Genomic DNA, 21108 nt, shown 5'->3' on the forward strand with positions numbered 1-21108 from the left:
TATTGACTAAAAACAAAACTGAGCTAATATGCCAAGTTGGTCCATACACACACCACCTCCTATTACCATGTACCAAACGTGTTCAATGGAGGAATTTATGCAGCAGGGTAGCAATGTCGTCATTCGTCAGGTTGAATATGCATCCTCTACTGCACGCACCTCTATGCAGTATATTTGTGATTGACCTCACATCTGAACAGAGTCACCAGCCTGAGAGAATAATTATTAGTGGAACCGAGATAATGATGTCTTTAACTTTCTACCCCCTCGCCACCCTGACAACTTTGACCCGGGGAAGAGTTTGCAAATGATATAATTGTGAAAAGTTTCATTAAGCACTAATATGAGGCATGGGCCAGAATTTAATTGCAACACGGTTGGTGTTCTTGTTGTGCCAGTCTGAGAAAAACATGTAATAAGAGATGTGTCTTACTTCTCACAAACTGTTAGCAGTGATCCCCTGTTGTGGTGCGTTGGTGAATAATTGCACAGAGAAGCGAGTCGAATATTATTGTTGCCGTCACAGCATTCTCACCTTTAGTCCCTCTTTGACCACCAATGTGAGAAACTATCACAAAATTATCCCTCAATGTTTTGGACTGTGTAATTTCACATTAACTCAATTAATAGAACAAGTGGATGTATCAATATTAATGTCTAAGGGAGGAATTTCCAGAGTGTTAATGATGCTGACTTCGCCACCTGTTTACTATGCAAGGTTGTCAACATGTAACATTTAGGTTTAATGCGTCATGTCTTGTAATTAAGTGGTGAAAATGCTAGTAGCCTGTAGAGAGATCTCATGATTTGTTTTGCATCGCAGCACCCGGCTCCACAGCTCTGTGACCGTAAGCTATCTAGCTCAGACCCAGAGTCAGGCTGTTACCAATACACATAGATCCACTCACTTGGGGTTTCCTTTGGTTTCATCAAGGGGCAGTAGTACTGGGTCTCCTGGGCATCTTCATGGCCATGCTCCTCCTAATGAATTCACTCAGAGAGTTTGTGGTTCGGAATTTTCAATGTGTTGATAATGTGTTTATTCCCTAAAGCAGACGGAGCTCTGTACATATTAAATGCATTTTGGTTTTAGTTTACTACCAAATCGTCTGAAAACCCAACACGCTAGATACACATATTGCAGTGTGTACATGGTGGAAGAAACCATGTTCCTTAAAGAGAAACAACTAAGTGTTCTATTTCCAGTGGGGCCATAACTAGAACAGTTTCAACCATGGGAATATCTCGTACACACTTGCCATATTAACATGGCCCAAAATACACACAGTAGAAAAACAAATCACCTGAAAACAGCTGATCATAACATTTCACACTACAAACGTCTTCACACCCACACATGAACCTAAATAAATAACACATTTGTTAACGCAGAGGCTTAGATTGTTGGCCAGGGCTGTGGTGTATATATGACATGCTGAGTGATTGAGTCCACTATGCATATTTATGACTAAATAGTCGCTCTGTCGGTCGGCATTGGACGATTTATCGACGGGGATCGTTGTTTTGGGTAAGGCTGCTAAAACGGCGGCTTGGCAATCTATGGCTTTATAAAAGGGCTTTGGTGAGCAAAACAGTTAATCAATCATTCTGTTTGGCTGATATATCATCAGATTGGATGCATTTTCAAGAGATCATGTTCCTCTAGCCAGCTGTAGTATTTATTGGACAAAGGTGACTCATTCATTAGCCCGGCCTGGACAATGAGATTATATTTAATCAAATTGGTTGGAAGGGCAAGGTGCCAAATCTGTGTCAGTGCGTATTTCACTGTGGCAGCCTAAATAGGGTTTTGTCAGATCGAGGTTGTTGTTTTGTTTTGTTTTGTAATGTGTGGGTTGAGAAGGAGCTAAGGGAGCAAAGGATGATGGGTAATGAGGAGGTAGAAAATGCAGCGTTCTGTGGGTTTGACACCTTGACTAAACACAGGTGTCGACAGACTTGAATTTGAGAGAACTTGGAATGGAGCAAAAGATCTATTCCGTTATTTTAGTATTCTTAGAATCTGCAGTGTGCTACATGGTGCTGCAGCCAATATGTTGCAACAACTAGTAGAGGTTTGAGTTGATCATCTGTTTAAGACCAGAAGGATCTGCATCACAGAAAAGTCCGTTATGACTTAATAGTGTTTCCACGTCATTCACTATATGCCATTGAGTACCTAAAACGTCCTACTTTTAGACATTCAGAGGATAATGGTTTACGACCTAAATTTCAATTTTGTAATTTTCATTTCATTTTTGTATTTTACTCCCTTTTTTAAAATCCCCAATTTCGATCTTGTTTCATTGCTGCAACTCCCTAACAGTCAAGGTCGAGTCATGCGTTTTCCAAAACATGACACACCAAACCATTCACTTCAACCCGGATGCCAGCTGCACCAATTTGTTGGAGGAAACACCGTTCAACTGAAGACGACATCAGCCTGCAGGCGCCCAGCCCGCCACAAGGAGTCGCTAGAGCGTGATGAGTCGCTAGAACCCTCCCCTAACATAGATGACACTGGGCCAATTGTGCGCCGCCCTATGGGACTCTCGATCACAGCCGGTTGTGACACAGCCCGGGATCGAACCCGGGTCTGTAGGGATGCCTCTAGCACTACGATGCAGTGTCTTAGACCGCTGCTCCACTCGGGAGGCACAACCTACATTTAAAAGCAAATGGGGAAACAAAAGATTTGTTTTGAACAATCATCATTCTGCAAAACTTAACCGTCATGTAGTAGCCAAAATGAAACCTTAGGGAAAACAATGCAAAACAGGCATTCCAGTAGGCCTGTCACAGAAACTACTGTTTATACATCTTCAAGAAATAGGATTGCTTGCTTGTTGATTCCACTATTGATGTGCACGGCATGGCGACACCTCGGTATACAGCCATTAATATTTTGCAGGGTTGCCATGAAATATGAGCCATTATGCACAATTTATACCTCTTATTCATCCATTGCAGTATTAAAATATATTTGAGAATACAGCTGGGGAACTGGCTTTTTAAATGGGAATGAGATGGATGGTTATTCATAACACACAAACACACACCCTCAGATCGTATATTGCATGGAAAATGGCTCATCACAAAGACTTCCGAATGAGACATGCGTCACCATAGGGTCATTGTTTAAATGGATTATGTCACCGATAATATTTCAGGTGTCTTATTATCATAAAAAGCCTAATTAATTAAAGCATGCAAATGTGCATTTGGGCAGTGGGGGGTGACACTTTTTTTTTCACTAATGAAGCAGGGGAAAAGGTGGCAGAAGTTGACAAAGTTTGTCCATTTTATTAGGTAATTATGGAAAGTTCATTAAAGATTTCTGTAAGAAAAAATAGATACTCTGGAATTGGTGAAGGCTCCGTTTAAAACGCGCACTGCATTTGACATTAGGGGGGTTGGGAAATTGCCAAGGCACTGGTAGTGTTCGGTCTTCAAATGTTTAACAAGCAATCTGCATATAAATGCTGTGAAGGCTATGCCCATGAGTCAGTGATTATGCGAGGCCAGTTGCTACCCTGGGCGGAGTGACTAGATCTGAGGGGAAAGCAAATCACCGTAGCTGCAGTGAGTTGACTAGAATATCTTTTCGCCGGAAGAAAACAACAGATAAAATCACCAGACACCATAAAAAGGTCATTTCCTAATTACATATCTGTGTTGAAATATAATGTCATCACACTTATTCTCCTGGCCAAACCCCATAACTGTATTTAAAGACATCATTGTGAATGAACTAGGTCTTAATTGACTTATTTGGTTGTCGTTAGTCGTTAGTTGCATTGAAAAGACAGGAAAAGGTTGCTAAGGGAACCAAATCCAAGACCTAAGGTACTTCCCCTCTGCTGCGGTGGTCATGAATTTTAGCCTGTAGTGTACCTTCATTAAAATGCCAGATTCCCATTCCATCCTCTTCCCTGTCGTCGCAGACAGAAAGTGATTCATATTTCAGTGATTAATATGTATTTATAAGTACCTCATCAACCACCAGCATTATAAGGACCAACCTCATAAGCCACCAGAATTATGAGGACCTAAGCATGACTCAACAAGCACAAGAACCACTGGGTCAGATATGCACAGTTTTATGACCAATAATGCTTTATGAGCTCATTACAAATAAATATTGTTTGAATCAACCCATAGTTAATGCACGCCTGGCTTGGTTTGATAGCTGTTGCGATTACACAATATAGCCATGACCTTATATCATAAAACATTGCATCATTACTCTCGTAGTTAATAACCTATATATCTGCACTAACACAATATGAAACATAGTTTTAATTTACTCCTAGCTTGACTCCTACCTATTTATATTCTGACTGCAAAAGGTGGTTTAACAAAGAAGAGGTCAGAAACCTGAAGGATTACATTAAGATTGCAGTTAATCATCTCATATCAGCCCAGAACTCCCCTGGTGTTAAACACCAAACCATTTTCAATGTTTTCTCTCCTAATGACTGTGCCTCCTCTTTGGTCAGCGGAAAGAAAGCAAGAAACTCTTAGACTGTTAATGAATATGTTATAATGAGATAAAAACAACATATTTGTAGTGTATCGATGGTAAACAATCTTGGACACGAATAACCTTTAGGAAACATATAAGTATATAATACCCCTTTCTAGCAATGTTGAATATGCATATATGTTTTTATTCCGACTTCTTATTCCATTCCCTCTCCTTGTCCCATCTCTTCTCGAGTCCTACAGTATCCTGGCTCGGTTTAAGAAAGCCCCTTGAGTACCGATAAAGAAATATTGAGAACAGAAGAATACCAAATGTAAGCACTATAAATGAATGAGAAAGAAAAATCAGTTACAAAGATTTCTTTTTATCTACTCCCCTCGCTTCTTTGACTCCCACGTCTACTCTGGACCACCATAGATAGTTATGACACTGTGCAACACATCATTTTCAACGCTAGGCATTTTTAAATAATTCACCGCTCCCTTTGCAATTTTCATGAGCTAGGTGATTACGTATAGAAATGGTACTGCGGGCGAAACAGGAAACATTTTCTCAGCAGCCAGCTCAACATGCAAACCTTTTTCAAAGCTTTATTCTAATTCGGCTGCAGTATATTCAGCAATCTAAAAAAAAATAAAAGGTCCCTCTCCGGCTCCATCTTTTAATGAGGGTCGCGACCTCTTGGCTGGTCACATGCAAAAGCAGGAAAACGATTTCTACGGGGGGGTTGAGAGGGTGCGAGGTGGGGTGCACCCATGCATAATGGCGGAATATATTTCAAGTCATTTTAAGCTACAGAGCGGTTAACGCTTGCGGTCAATATCTTCAATTGTGGAAAAACTCTTTAACCCATTTAGTGGTTGAGCTTGAGACTCCAGGCACAGTGCTGTGTTAAGCACTATCTTAAAGCTGACTTTAAATTACAAAGCATAGCATCACACGTGTTGTTTCTGTACTGGTGTCAACCTGTCACAGCTATTCATGGTAACCTAAAGTTAGCAGAATGTAGTCCATGTTTGATGAGCTGCAATTTGCAGCTGTGTTACTACAGTAGGCTACAGGACATGCCTTTGATTTGTTCTAAGCACTTCACATTTCACAACACTAAAAACAAGCATTGTTGATCTCAAGCACTCCAGTCAACAGAGTTGAATATACAGCCATTTCACTTTTATCTCTCAAGTCATATGTGTCTGTGTGTGAGTGTGCTGGCAAAATGTGTGCCTGATATAAACAGTGGTTCGCATTTAGAATAGTTAGGAACGGTCAACCTTGCTCTGTAGGGCTAGGGTAGTCCTTTAATCCCCAGGCTCCTTGACCATCCATTTCTGTCTGCAGCTCCAGCAAGAGAAAGATAGATGCACTCAATAAATGTAGTCTTGAGAAATCTGCAGGAAATGATTTAGAGTGATAAATGGGGACGTGGTGAGTTTCACTTGACATCCATTACATCATTGTTGGCAGTGATGAGCTTTTCACAAGCACAAGTGGGAGGAGGCTTAGGTATTCTTTGAAAAAACTCAATGTAGCTCTCTGAGAGCTACATGCAAAAAGTGTCTTTCGACAAGTTAAGGACCAGACTGTGTTGTATTTAATGTTAATGGTTTTATGCATGCAATGAACTAATGGCGTTAACCTCTGCACATGTGAATTTCTCATTATTTGACACGTAACAGAGATGTCACACCAGATCACTGTGTCTAGACTCCAGGACTTCTTGTGGCTTCTTTCTGAGAAACTAGACCCGTATTCCACAACATACTTCTGAGAAATGTGCAAAGCTGCAGGGCTCCAACTAGCTTGTAAGGTTTAAAGGGACCTTTTTTTGCTGGAGAGATGGGATACAGTGAGTCCATCACACAGGCTTGGAATCACAGTGGTCCTTCAAGACAGGTCACTCTAACTCTCAGGAGATAGGTAGCTGGCAGCTCTGGGTTGTTAAATCAAAGCAAGAACACAAGACCAGTAACTGACATACTGGTACAAAGGCAGGGGAGCTGTTTGGAGGGACATTTTCAATGCAGTTGCAGTATGATGGATTTCATGTTCTTTATAAGTGGTCCAAAATAGAATGTGTTAGAAAGTTATTTTCATCAAGGTATTTGTATCTGGTGAAAATGTGCTTGAAGGCTAAACAGGCAACAGGAATCAACAAAACACAATGTTCTCGTCTTTTATCGACCAAGTCATACTCTTCTTTAATGATACTTAATCACAATTTGTGTAGGATATTGTGTTTTACATGTTTGATACTAGACACAGAAGTGAAGCAGAATAAGTTGTTGTTTTTTTTAAGTGATTGACTGCTAATATTTTAGAGATGATCTGTTTATCGACCATTTCATCATTTCTAAAGTAATCATCTTCCTCAGAAATGCCTCATTTGTTATTTCATTTGACATGGTTCACAAAAGTGAAGCTCTAGAAGTAGAAAAATGTTGGTCTTGTGACCGTGCTAATATTTCAACGATGTGCTGAGAAAATGCATGTCTGGCTCAGGCTGCAGACTTTGGGGGAAGGCGTTGCTTTCTAAGGGACATATTAATTCTGCCACCAGACAGCTGTGCTTGATTGATTCAAAGTCTATTCTTAGTTGCCATTTAGCTTTAAATGATTTTCAGCTCTCGCTCTCGCTCTCTCTCTCTCTCTCTCTCTCTCTCTCTCTACATTTTTCTTGTTCTCTCTTTAACTCTCTCGCTCTCTGGTGTTCTGTCTTGTTCTCTCTCTTTGTCATTCCTTCTCTTCTCATTCTTGCTCTCTCACTCATTCAGTCTCTCCATCTCTCACTCCCTTTCTCGTTCTCTGTGGCGAAAGGCAGCTGCCTTTCCCATTGCTCAAGCATTGGACAGAACTTGTTACAGAACGGGACAAACTACTTCACCCACCAGTCAGCAGCCAGAACTCTTTCATTCAACTCTGTTAGCAATGCAAGGTGGAAAAGCTGTCTCAACCAGTTTCACTTGATTGCCGGGCCTATGCTAGAGGACGGGGAAAATGATGCAAGTTTGCAGTTCAGCTGAATTTCCTGCAAATCCCAGACATCTTATCATGGGTTGAATGGGGAAGAAGGGTTTGATAGGAGTTTTGGCACATCCAAAAGGTTTTAACCGGTCGTCTTTGGGAAATGAGCCTTTCTGACTAAAAAACTGACATTTATTCTGGAGTAGGAAGCATTAAAGCCAAGGCTTCACTGCAACTACTGTCTGACTCCGTTCCATACTGCTGATGCAGGCTCTGGAGTAGGAAGCATTAAAGCCTAGGCTTCACTACAACTACTGTCTGACTCAGTTCCATACTGCTGATGTAGGCTCTGGAGTAGGAAGCATTAAAGCCTAGGCTTCACTACAACTACTGTCTGACTCAGTTCCATACTGCTGATGTAGGCTCTGGAGTAGGAAGCATTAAAGCCTAGGCTTCACTACAACTACTGTCTGACTCAGTTCCATACTGCTGATGTAGGCTCTAGTCATAAATAGGCCGGCTGGAGCATTCTTCATTACAGTAATAGTGATTGGGACAGTACAGTTGGAGCTTTTCAAGGGGTTGATGCTGATGAAAGATTCAAAGAACAGGGAAGTAATGCACTGTGAGATCAAACTGATCATGTAGAATTTCATCACAAATGGCATTCGTTCCATGTTTGGCTCCACAGTGAAGATTCAGACATCATTTTGTCTGGGGTTTGGAGTGGTGGCTTGAGGCAGGATGTGAAGTTTGATGTGCGAAGGCAGTGTACATGGTTCTCATTCTCATCTCCAACTCTATGTTATGTTGAAAGGTCATGTTCTTGTTAGATTGAAGAGAGGTGATAATATACCTCATATGTCAAATAGGTTGGAGCCTCAAAATGGAGTATCCCCCAGGGATTCAACTCTAAACCGCAAAGTCATTATCTTTGATCGAAATGTTCCTGATCCTCACGCATCAAACTGTTTTGGCTGATTAATCAAACAAATACAGCCACATGTAAACAACAGGGATTAGTTAGTTAGTTAGTTGGTTAGTTATAAATCCTTGTACAAAGGATATTTGGTATTTGGTAATCCAGACATATAGTTGTTCGAGGAAATTGCCCAGAGATAATGGTCATGCAAACACAGATATCTAACACCAAAAATGACAATTGTAGTGTTGATATTAATAGGACAAATCAATCAATCACTATAGCATAGGCCTCAATGTGCTGTAACCCGCAGCACTTACCCCGAATATTTAATATATTATATGTACTTAAGGTGTCCATGGCTCCTTGATAATTATAATAATAGTAATACTTCTTATAATACAGTATCCATTTGTAATTTATGTGCGCCTGTCACGGCCATTCACTTTTATATAGGTCATTCTGAGGTGGTGATTTATGGATGCTCCTGGCCAAACTTCTTATCTGTCCAGTTTTATACCTCCATTAGGAGCTCTTTGGGAGTTATTGATGGGCCCTGCGAGATACATTGTTTATGTCACCGTTTTTGACATAAGTCCTCCAGATCAAAATCTGGGGCCATGGCTTGCATATCTTCCTTCCGCTCTCTCTCTCCTTCCTCTCTCTCCTTCTGCTCTCTCTCCTTTCTCTCTCCCCCTCTCCTTCCTCTCTATCTCTCCAGTCTGTCTCTCCCTCTCTCTCATTCCTCTCTCTCTCCTTTCTCTCTCCTTCCTCTCTCTCTCCTTTCTCTCTCTCCTTCCTTTCTCTCTCTCCTTCCTCTTTCTCCTTCTGCTCTCTCTCCTTTCTCTCTCTCTCCTTCCGCTCTCTCTCCTTCCTCTCTCTCCTTCCGCTCTCTCTCCTTTCTCTCTCCCTCTCTCTCTCTCTCTCTCCTTTCTCTTTCTCTCTCTCTCTCCTTCCTCTCTATCTCTCCAGTCTGTCTCTCTCTCTCTCTCTCTCATTCTCATTCCTCTCTCTCTTATTCCTCTCTCTCCCTCCTTCCTCTCTCTCCTCTCTCTCTCTCTCTCTCTCTCTCCTTCCTCTTTCTCTCCTTCCTCTTTCTCTCTCTCTCCTTCCTCTCTCTCTCTTTCCTCTCAATCACTCTCTGGTTTAGTCTCTTAATAATGCATAGAGATGCATGGAGATTAGTTGTCACAGACAATAACACTCTCGAGAGACATTTTTTTTTCTTTAGTCTCAAAAGCGCTTTCACCTTCGTCTGCCAATATTAAGACAGCCACTAGACTAGTCGACATGCTTTACTGCTCGTGTGTGAAAGATACGATTTGGCACGTATTTCCTGCTCCTTGACGGACCACTTTGCTGATTAAGATTGAAGGCATTTAAATGGTTTTAAGTGACATAAGTTGAGAATCCATTGATGAAAAACACATTTTGGTCACACTTGTTTTGTATAGGCTTTTGAGTAACACACTTTTGGGTAACACATTGCAGGCAATGCTGGCATACAACTGAATTAAGCACCTTACATGACCTGGTGGTTGACATGGCAGTGGCTGTTTGAAGAAAACCAAACCATGGTTGAATGTTTCTCCAGACCAATAGATTGCTGTTAATGTGAGGAACCATCCAAACATTATGTTATAAAACACTGAACTTCCCTTTAAGACCCTTACATGACCTAGTACGGTTATCAGAGACCAAGTGATTCTGGTCATCACCAGTGACAAGTTACATGTCCTCTTCCTTGTATCTCAAGCCCGACAACTACCCTGACACTGCTGACTATTATCTTGTCGATGAGGAGATTCTTAACAACGAAATTGCCTTCAGGAAGAAAAAAACAGAGCTTTAGCTCAAAGCCCTCTTTGAAACAATCTATGTGGCCAACACATCAAGGTTCCACTGGCATATTATTCAGAAATTACATAGTCAGTATCTTGAAAAAAAGCGTTTATTTTCAGCATCAAAACCGAACGCAGGCTCTTTGAGGCTTTGACGTTTAGTGAAACATCAAGCTCTTTGTCAGCCTGTTCTGATTGGATTAGTTAATACCTTTGTAATATCCACTATCTTTAAAAAACACATAAATGAAATATGTTTTATGTCGTCCTTGGAAAAAGTACTCTCCCGGTTGTATCATCAGAGCTCTTATATTGTATTAATTTAATACTCTTCGGTATCTTGGTATCTTGTGAATGGTTACCATCCTGACTATATATGGGAGAGTTACCTTTTGTAGATGTGGAGGTGATGTGGCAAATCAAATATTCACCAATAGTTTACCACGTTATGCACATGATGTGAGCGGAACCTCATGTCAAAGTCACAGCTATTAACATGTTATTACTAGACTAATTACAGTGTAACTACACAGGCGTGGGACACCTTAATACAACGTGGAATATGCTAGGCTAAGGCTTGTCCCAGTCACATGAACTGAAATGAACGTTTGACCCTTAACAAATGAATGTATCTCGTTGAGAAGGTACCACGTAACAACTATTTTAATTTGTTTTTAAAAATGAACGCCCACTAATTGTCTTGTTCTGCTCACACAATTACAGAAATTAGCATGTGCCAGTAAGACAGAAGCACAGCAACCGTTACCAAGAGCCAATGGCATGCCTCTGCCCAACTAATTAGATAAAATCATAAATATTATAATGTGCCTTTTGTAGCTTAGATGCATTAGCACAATGCCCTTTTGTTAGAGAGTGACACTGTAGGCCTATACATCATTGTCATTTTTTTTTTGCACAACGTTGCAAGAAACCTCTTCAAAGACGGTTTTCAATTATTGCTTATATTCGGAGTGTCAGAAACATCATTTTGGTGAAAAGAAATACCAAACGGAGGCATAGAGACAGTAGCACCGTTTGTGAAGGATTTCTCTTCAAAAGGACCCGGTCCATTCAGCTGGGCCTGCAATGAACACTAAATATTCACTCGTCAAGATAATTGAATGCCTTTGTCTGCCATCCCTCGCGGACGTCCAGATCCCGACGATAATGAAAACACACATTTACTATAGCACAGGGAGTCAAAATTAATGTAAGGAAGGATGAGTAGGCTCTAGTAGCCAGTACATCAACAGAATATACCTCCACAGTAGGCCAGGCTGAGGGCATGTTAACACAACATCCCTTGCTCTTTCAGTTGGCGAAGCATGGCGCTTGCTATGCAAGGATTGTGGGTTCGATTCCCATGGGGGACCTGTATGAAAAAGTTTGCACTTACTACTACTGTACGTCGCTCTGGATAAGATTGTCTGCTCAATGACAAATGTGTCAAATAAACATTGTTAACGACACCCACTGATGATACACACTGACACTGTAGAAAGGTCTTGCTTTTCACTGCTAATAGTGTGGTCGGAGGCGCGTGCTATGGATAGTGATTTTTCTCACTGGTAGTGTTTAATAACCACCATTTTGTTTTTAAACGCCTGTCGCAGGGCGAAGCCGAGGTACCTGCGCACGAGACGTCTATATTTACTCTTCTCCGGGGCCGTCTTCTCCTTCAGGTCCCCACCCTCCTCCTCGGCGTGTGGTGGAGTAGAAGGAAATATGAACTCATTGTTACTGCAGTGGAGTTACTAAAACAGAACAAGAGCTAATTGTTAGATTTGTTTGCACGTCAGCGTTATTTTAAATAGGACCCATGAAGAAGAAATCTGCCAGCGCAGCCAAGAGCGTTAATGGAGGTGGAGGTTGGGGGGGGTGTCAGTTAAGATTGCTTACTGTATGTACTGCCTCTCTACTCTTAGCCTAGAAGTGCCGTGGTGTGTGTGTGTGCGTGCATGCGCTCGTCTCTGTGTGCGTGCATGAGTGCGTGTGAGGTAAGATACACACAACCGAGGCTACAGGGAAAAGTTTTGATATTTCTGTTGCCTCCCCGGAGGGATTGGATTCGTGAACATTGGCTGTCCTGAACTTGTTAAACCAACACGCTTTACTGAACCAGAAGGGTGTTATAGAAGGGTGGCTGCTGTGAGTCCATCAACCCTGTCTTCGTCTGTGGACCTCACAAATCACTGCTGCATTAAGAAGCCTCGAGACAGATCAAGAGAACAGAAGGAGAAAGTGGAAAGAAAATGCTCCAAAAATGTACATTTTTTGGATAGGAACGATAAGTCCCCAGTTCCGAATCTTGATATGAAACGTGAGCTGAGTATTTTGGATGACAGTTAGATTTCATTTTGGGGCCCAAGAGGTTAATAATGTGAAGGATAGATGGAGCAACTAGCCCAAGACATAATATGGCGTTTGATTTAACATTGACAGATCATGTGGCTGAAACAAATTACAAATTGTAATTGCATTTATCATCCCAAAAATCAAGTTGATGATTGAATCAATGACGATGTGCATAATATAACTGAAAGGAATGCCGTGTTTGTACGTTTGTTGTTATTTCAGTCAATTTACTGTGATAATTCATTAAACATTTCACATAACGAGTCCCATTAACATCTTCTAAGCCTTGTCGTATAATGCATCAGTAGTATATACCCTTAATGAACAACAGAGAGAGTTAAAAACACCTAACCTTTTACTGCAGTGGGCTAAATCATGGTCACACAAGAGTGTTTCTTGGTAGTCCTAAACAAATCAACTTTGAAACTAAAGTATACACCTCACACACATGGTTTACAAAAAAAGAAGACACCTGTACCATGTGAGATATAGAGTTGAAATGCATTCAGTTTTGGGTTTGCCTCCCAACATTACACTTTCTACATACTGTACAGAATGCTGAACTATAACTAAACTGTTTGACATAGAAACACCAGAAATGTTGGTGTTTATTTCATATATTGTTTTATGTTTATTAATTACGAAGTTATGAAAAATAGGAATAACCTTCCACCCAAGAGGCCACTAGGTCATTTGATTGCAGGTAAGGGCTGTGTATACAACCATTTATCCGTCTCCGTGTGGCTTGTGTTTGCACAAGATTCTAATAAAGGCCAGGTGAAAGGATTCGGGGGGAGCCTACCTGGCGCTTTCCCCTTTAATAAGACAAGAAGGAAGCCAGTCATGAGCCCTTTGCTGCTCACACAAATCCCAGGAGAAGGGGGTGAATTAAGATATTGCAGGGGATTTTGAAAGGAACGGCAGAATTGTTGTCATTTATTCATCCATGTGAAAAGCCTATGTAGGCTTCTTGCCAGTAAGATTGCAAGTGGAGAAGGCCATGGTTCCTAATTAGCATATGAAAACATGTCAAAACTATGATGCTATTGGGCAACATTTTACATTAAGTTTCTCTTATACTTTACGTTTCTCTCGTACCTTTACATTAAGTTTCTCTTCTACCTTTTCTTCTACCTTTTACATTAAGTTGATTTGATATTTTACATTAAGTTGATCATATACATCTGCAATAACTGTGTGACCACTCCAGTAATATGTTGTTACATAGTAATCCAGCAATCAAAAACTGTTCATCAGAATTAGATCGAATTGATGAATGCAGATACATGTTGGATTTATTTTTGCTCCAGTTTACAAGGCTGAAGGTTTACAGGGTGGTAGAGTTTATCATAAAGACATTAACACAACACGTGTGGACCTTCATAACGTCCAAGAGCATTGATAAAGAGGCTGAAGCTCTACCCGCAGCCTTAATGTACTGTACAACATGCTGGAAAATTGAATAAGGCTCATTACTGTCCTCTGTCATTGAGCAAATGAAACGGGGAACCCTACTGTTTATGCTGTTAGTGTGAGAGATAATCGTTCCTGTGACAAGCAGCAAGGCAAGAGCATTGTGTTATCATGTCCTACATGTGTAACATACTGTATCGTATGTTGACGGATCCAGACGCTCTGATATGAACATGGCTGTTAGAGGCTTGAGAAGTCTGCATGAAATGACTAATTGGAGTTAATAGTTAGGTGACAGTTATTCCCTGTTGTTTTGCAAGAGCTGCTGTTATGATAATGAGATGGGTATCGGAGCAAACTAAATCACAGTTGCTCCAGCTAGACCTCGCACAGGAAAACAACACCGCTTTTTCCCACCTTGTATTAGAATTACAAATCAGCATTTGGCGAGCACTTAGAGGGAGGGGAGGGTTGTGCAATGACATTTTCTGTGCAATGTGAATATATTATAGATGTATTTACAAGGGCAAATGTTGTCAAACTAAGTCACTTGTTGAACAAAATGTTTAGCCCTGTTGCCCTAATGCATACCGGTATTCAGAAAATCCTAAAAGAGTTGAATGGATAAGGAAATTATGTATGATTAAATAAATACAAATGCACACATTCAGACAGGTTAAGGCAATGTTTCCCAACCGTGGTCCTTGAGTACCCCCAGCAGTGTATAGTTTTGTTGTAGCCCTTGACAAACACACTTCATTCAACTCATTGAGGGCTTGATGATTAGCTGACCAGTTGAATCAGGTGTGCTTGTCCAGGGTTACAATAAAAATGTGTACTGTTGGGGGGGTACTCGGGGACCAGGTTTGGGAAACACTGCTTTAAGGCATAGCTAGGCAGGCCTAGGACCCTAAGACATGGCAAGAGTAGATGTATTCACAGGCTGGCTGGCTGGTTTGGGAAACACTGCTTTAAGGCATAGCTAGGCAGGCCTAGGACCCTAAGACATGGCAAGAGTAGATGTATTCACAGGCTGGCTGGCTGGTTTTGTAACATATGGGAGGGGGCTTTACCTGGATCAACAATAACAGACTGTATAGCGACAATGCTTCCGAGTTTGCTGATAATTGTATTGCTTAGGCCTATATCACAGACGTAGTATGTCTTAATTTCATCAGTTTCTCACAGCAGGAAAATAACTGCAAGAACAGGACATTTTCATTGTGTGGTGAATTATAATGTTTGAAGGTGTTGATACATTTTTTCTTTAGGGCAAATCAAATCTGGAATTTTAAATGAGAAACTCTAGAAGCCTTTTTTTAAACATGGAATACATGACACGTTTGCTTTTAGAATTCTCTGCGACAACAGAGAGAGTGATCCATTTTAGACAGCATACTGTATGTGTAACTATGATCTAACAATCCATCCTTCTTAAGCGTAGATCTCTCTGCCCATGTGTTTTCCATGCAGAGACCAAAGCCACTGCGCTGATTAGAAGTCTGAGAGGATTCTCATGTCATTTTTGTCCTACTGGGAAAAGAAAGTGCAGATCATTCAGAGCCGGTTATCTGCAGTGCCCCCACTTTGTTTTGTAATTTAGTAGACGCTCTTATCCAGAGCAACTTGCAGTAACGAATGCATGTGTTTTCATACTTTGTTTCATACATGAAATGGAATGGATGGGTCTATCAGTCTATCAGTATTCAGTATGAAGTTTGTGATGATGAAACTTGACCAGATTACGGTAAGGGGTACAGTAAGTAGGAGGGTTGAGACATGTTGGTGTTATTGTATTGTACTGTTGCATGAATTGTATTAGAATAATCCCCCCCAAACTGTAGTGCCTATACTGTACCTATACCTAGTCAAGAACAGCATGGGAATATATGGAATCGTGTATCAACAATAAATACCTGTTTAGCATGCTTGACTCTTATGAAGGCGATTATCGAGTAAAAAAATGCTAAGCATGTTTTCATAAAAAGGAGACAGAAACAATGACAAGAAACAAGAATCTTAATTCTTCCAACCCCTTTGTGGGTGATATCACATTCTCTAAGTTCTCCAATAACTGGCCATCTCAGCATCTCTTCCATACTCGCTCCCAAAGTCAATTTCACAGAAGTATGAGATATTGATTCCATACAGATGTAGTCATAGATGTAGTTATGTCTGAGCAGATGCCTTAGCTGTCGGCTAATCCTTCAGATCTACTGAAAAGGGCTGAACATTGGAACTGGCAAATTTATTCCATAAATCTGGCCTCTTTTACCTCCTAGTCCTAGAAATCCTCATCTGCATCCCAAATGGCATCATTTCCCCTATTTAGTACACTAGTTTTGACCAGGGCCCATTAGGCCCTTGCACTATATAGGGAATAGGATGCCATTTGGGAAGCAACCCTATAGCTGCTACAGCACTACAGATGTATTAAATCAACTAGGCGTAAATATCTCTTGATAGACTTTGGAGTTGCAAATCAAACATCCTTACTTGTGCAATTTGTAAAATCACAAGCTTATTACAGACACGGACAAATGTCCTAGACTTCCCTTGTCAATAAACGGGGGTGGGATCGAAAGGAGAGAACTCAAATGGATTTCTGGTTAAAACTCATGACTTCATATTGGCCTATAGGTAGGTAGGTACCTATGAAACAGACAATTCAATGGGATGTATCAAATTTGGACTCAAATATTTCAGCCCTGAAATATGATTTATGAAGCGATCTTCACTGCCTTTGATACTGCTATTGTTCATTCACCAGTTAAGACAACATAGAGAGCTGTTTTCATTTTAAAATAATTAATAATGTTAATTTAATCTTCAATCATATTAATATGATTTACAAGATCGAACAATAAGATTTTGATTTAAAAAAACTCCTATACTTTATTTTGAATATACTGTATAATCTGCTCTTCTGTTTACCCTTAAAAAAACATGGACTCAATTTATTGACTCAATTTATTGTAATTAACTATACTTAGTATTAATGCATTACCTAACAACAAGACAGAGCCAACCTAGACTTATTCAGATATTTAAAAAACGTGTTTCCCAAACTGGGCCGAAACTGGTCACAATGGGATAGGCTATACTTTGCCCATATTTGAAAATGTATATATTCTTCAACTCGTCTCTATTCTACTTCGTGTTTTAGCATTGCTTATATTTAAATCAGCCCAATGCTCTAGATCCTTTTATCTCCCACTGTGGCATCCCATCCCAACAACACTGTGTGCCTTTCAAGAGGCGAGATTATAGCCTTGTAATCTATCAATCGGAATACTAACCACTCTCCCGCCGCAGAGTTGAAGGGGTGAAGCACTCCCCCCAAGAGAGTTACAGAGAGGACTTTTAATATGGATGAGAAAAACATTCATATTTTTCCCCAGCGGGTGACCTGAATGGACGGGCACACTGAGAGAGACAGTCCTCTGGTGTAACAAGTCTGTGGCATCCTCCTCTGTCATGGAGGCTTTTCAAAGCAGAACCTTATTCATTGGATGTGTAAGACTTGGACTATATCTGGATTGTAGGCTACTGCTGTACTGTGTAACAATGCTGTTTGCCATTTTTGGGGCTTGGGTAAGGGTGATTAAGATGATGACATTTCTATGGTTACATAATTCCTCCTGTGTATAGCAGTACTGGAATGTCCTCTGTCCTCTATAACACCATGGCCTGTAGAGAATCAAATAAAAAAGATACATGTCAAAAATCCTGATTATCCCTCTCGATTTTAATTACCGTCCTCTTTATCTGTGCAAGGGACTGGTGGCTACTAAATGGTTTTGAGCTATGGAGGAGCTTTGAACTGTATCTTTGTGTTATGCCAGACCTCAGAAGAGAAAAGATACTGACCCACCATGGATTCCCAGGGATTCCAGGGATTCCAGACTAGCTCATTAGTCGTTTTCTTGTTCTTTAACAAGAGCGAAAGCTGAAAAAAATATCGCCATTGATTCATATTCTTCATGCCTCACCCCGACTTCTCTTGAGCTAATAATTAGATCAAATGAGAGCCCAGTGATCAGGCAGTAATGAGCGGCCTGGTAGGCAGATGGAATATTTTGTATGAAGTATTCCTTTTTATTTGTAACTCATGGGTCCTTAATAATGACGAATAAAGGAAAATGGGTATATTTTTATAGAATATTATTTTTTGATTGATTCTGTACAGTACAAACATGCATTTTCTTCTCTGAAAATCCACCTGGAATTTCAAAAAATGACTGGCCAATTAGCGACGTTCGAGCATTGATTTTGGGCAGCTAGAAAATGGGTGAAGGCTTGAACACTTGTAAGTGACAGTCATGCTTCCATTTTGGGGGAGTTTGTGGGGGTGGTCTGACAAAAGCATTCCTCTTCAGCTAAAGTGTTCTGACAATGTAAAAGGCCTTAATTAGTGATTCACTTGGTGCATGTAACACCGTGGTACAGATCACAGAGTAAAAACAAATTATTTCATGTACACTTATACAGATGTATTAAAACGATCGTTGACTTAGACAAGTAAATAATAATTACATTGTTATTCAATTAACCAATTTCTGCTGCAAAACAAAGTGAATAAAACACACCCAACATTTTCAAGAAAACACTTATTTCGATGAGAGAAAGGGTTTATAGGTCGAACAAAGAGGATCAATAAACTCATTTCAAAGTTTCAAGAAACTCCATAACTTCCAAGCGTCAGAATGGTAATGGGCATTTATACGACATTAATTGCCTGAAATGCGTTTAAATTAACCAAGCAGAGGGGTGATGACATTTGTAGAGCTGCAGCTATTTTGAGACTAAGCTCAGTTCCAATTGGAATGCCCTGTACTAGCATGGCTGCCACTGAGTATAGGCTATGGTGGAATAGGCTAAAATATTGATGTACTGTAGATCAGTGGGAGGGGGGGGGGGAATTAATTAACTTCAGTTTGTGTAAGAAAATAAATCAGTATATTTTCTCTCGTTGGAGAAATGATGAAATGTTTTACCCTTGCTCTTCAATAATATAACAAAATCTTTACATGAAATCAGAATTATCCGAGAAAGAAAAATTTAAACCAGAAACTGGGTTATCACTTTTACAACTATGTATTTCAACAAGCTACTGTCCTATTATAACACTGCTGTAAGACTATTTGTATTGTGTCCTTATTCTTATTCAGCCAGTGTATATAGTGTATTGACTGACCTGACTGTGCTGTTGGCAGTTACCCAGGCCTCTCTGTACCCAGTCCATAATGAGCCATTCCTAGCCTTTTTGTTCCCTTTACCACAGCCATAATATCTCTGTTTGACCTTTGGAATACCTATATGAAAGCAGTGCGTGGGCTAACCTTATTAGCAACCTTTATAAACCTTTATTCATGGATCTATCTAAAAAGGGGTGGTTTGAAATGTGGGGGAGCGAGAAAAGACGGTAATCAGGTTCTCAGAACTGACAGTGCCCCGGCAGCAATCAAACGTAATGGAACAAGCCTGGCGAATCAATACCTGAGCAGTGATCGCAGACAGACAAAGGTTGTTCAGTAGCAGGCAGCACTAATTGAAATCAATGGCTAATCTGATGACAGTTCTTAACCTTTACAACCTCCGATGATTCATAAACGAGTGAATATCATGGCGGGCAGGGGGCCGATTGGTTTTTCCCTCCCCACACCCAACACTTTTTTTTGCTGATTCACAAATTGGCCGCAGATCAATGCTGGTGATAATGTCCCGATTTAATGGCGATTTCTCCAAACATGTTGTTTTATCAAGTGCCTTCAGAAAGTCTTCACAGCCCTTGTCTTTTAACACATTTTGTTGTGTTACAGCCTGAATTTAAAATGAATTACTTTTAGATTTTTTTGTCACACAATACCCCATGATGTTTTTCAATTATTTTTCAAATTCATAAAAAATGAAAAGATCTTGAGTCAATAAGTATTCAAGCCCTTTGTTATGGCAAGACTAAATGAGTTTATGAGTAAACATTTGCTTAACAAGTCACATAATAAATTGCATGGACCATAGACCCACTCCAATTTGCATACCACCCAAACAGATCCACAGATGATGCAATCTCTATTGCACTCAACACTGCCCTTTCCCACCTGGACAAAAGGAACACTTATGTGAGAATGTTATTCATTGACTACAGCTCAGCGTTCAACACCATAGTACCCTCAAAGCTCACTCAATAAGCTGGGGATCCTGGGACTAAACACCTCCCTCTGCAACTTGATCCTGGACTTCCTGACGGGCCACCCCAAGGTGGTGAGGGTAGGTAGCAACACATCTGCCACGCTAATCCTCAACACTGGCGTTCCCCAGGGGTGCGTGCTCAGTCCCCTCCTGTACTCCCTGTTCTCCCACGACTGCATGGCCAGGCATGACTCCAACACCATCATTAAGTTTGCAGACGGCACAACACCGACAGCGACGAGACAGCCTATAGGGAGGATGTCAGAGACCTGGCCATGGGGTGTCAGAATAACACCCTATCCCTCAACGTAACCAAGACTAAGGAGATTATTGTGGACTACAGGAAAAGGAGGACCGAGCATGCCCCCATTCTCATCAACAGGGCTGTAGTGGAGCAGGTTGAGAGCTTCAAGTTCCTTGGTATCCACATCAACAACAAACTAGAATGGTCCAAACACACCAAGACAGTCGTGAAGAGGGCACGACAAAGCCTATTCCCCCTCAGGAAACTAAAAAGATTTGGCATGGGTCCTGAGATCCTCAACAGCTTCTACAGCTGCAACATCGAGAACATTCTGACTGGTTGCATCACTGCCTGGTACGGAAATTGCTCGGCCTCTGACCGCAAGGCACTTCAGAGGGTAGTGCGTACGGCCCAGTACATCACTGGGGCTAAGCTGCCTGCCATCCAGGACCTCTACACCAGGCGGTGTCAGAGGAAGGCCCTAAAAATGGTCAAAGACTCCAGCCACCCCGCATGGCAAGCGGTACCGGAGTGCCAAGTCTAGGACAAAAAGGCTTCTCAACAGTTTTTACCCCTAAGCCATAAGACTCCTGAACAGGTAATCAAATGGCTACCTGGACTGTTTGTGTGTGTGTGTGTGTGTGTGTGTGTGTGTCCCCCCCCCCACACACAACCCAATCATTTTACGCTGCTG

This window comes from Oncorhynchus nerka, linkage group LG15, assembly GCF_034236695.1.
Source record: "Oncorhynchus nerka isolate Pitt River linkage group LG15, Oner_Uvic_2.0, whole genome shotgun sequence".
Lineage (NCBI taxonomy): Eukaryota > Metazoa > Chordata > Actinopteri > Salmoniformes > Salmonidae > Oncorhynchus > Oncorhynchus nerka.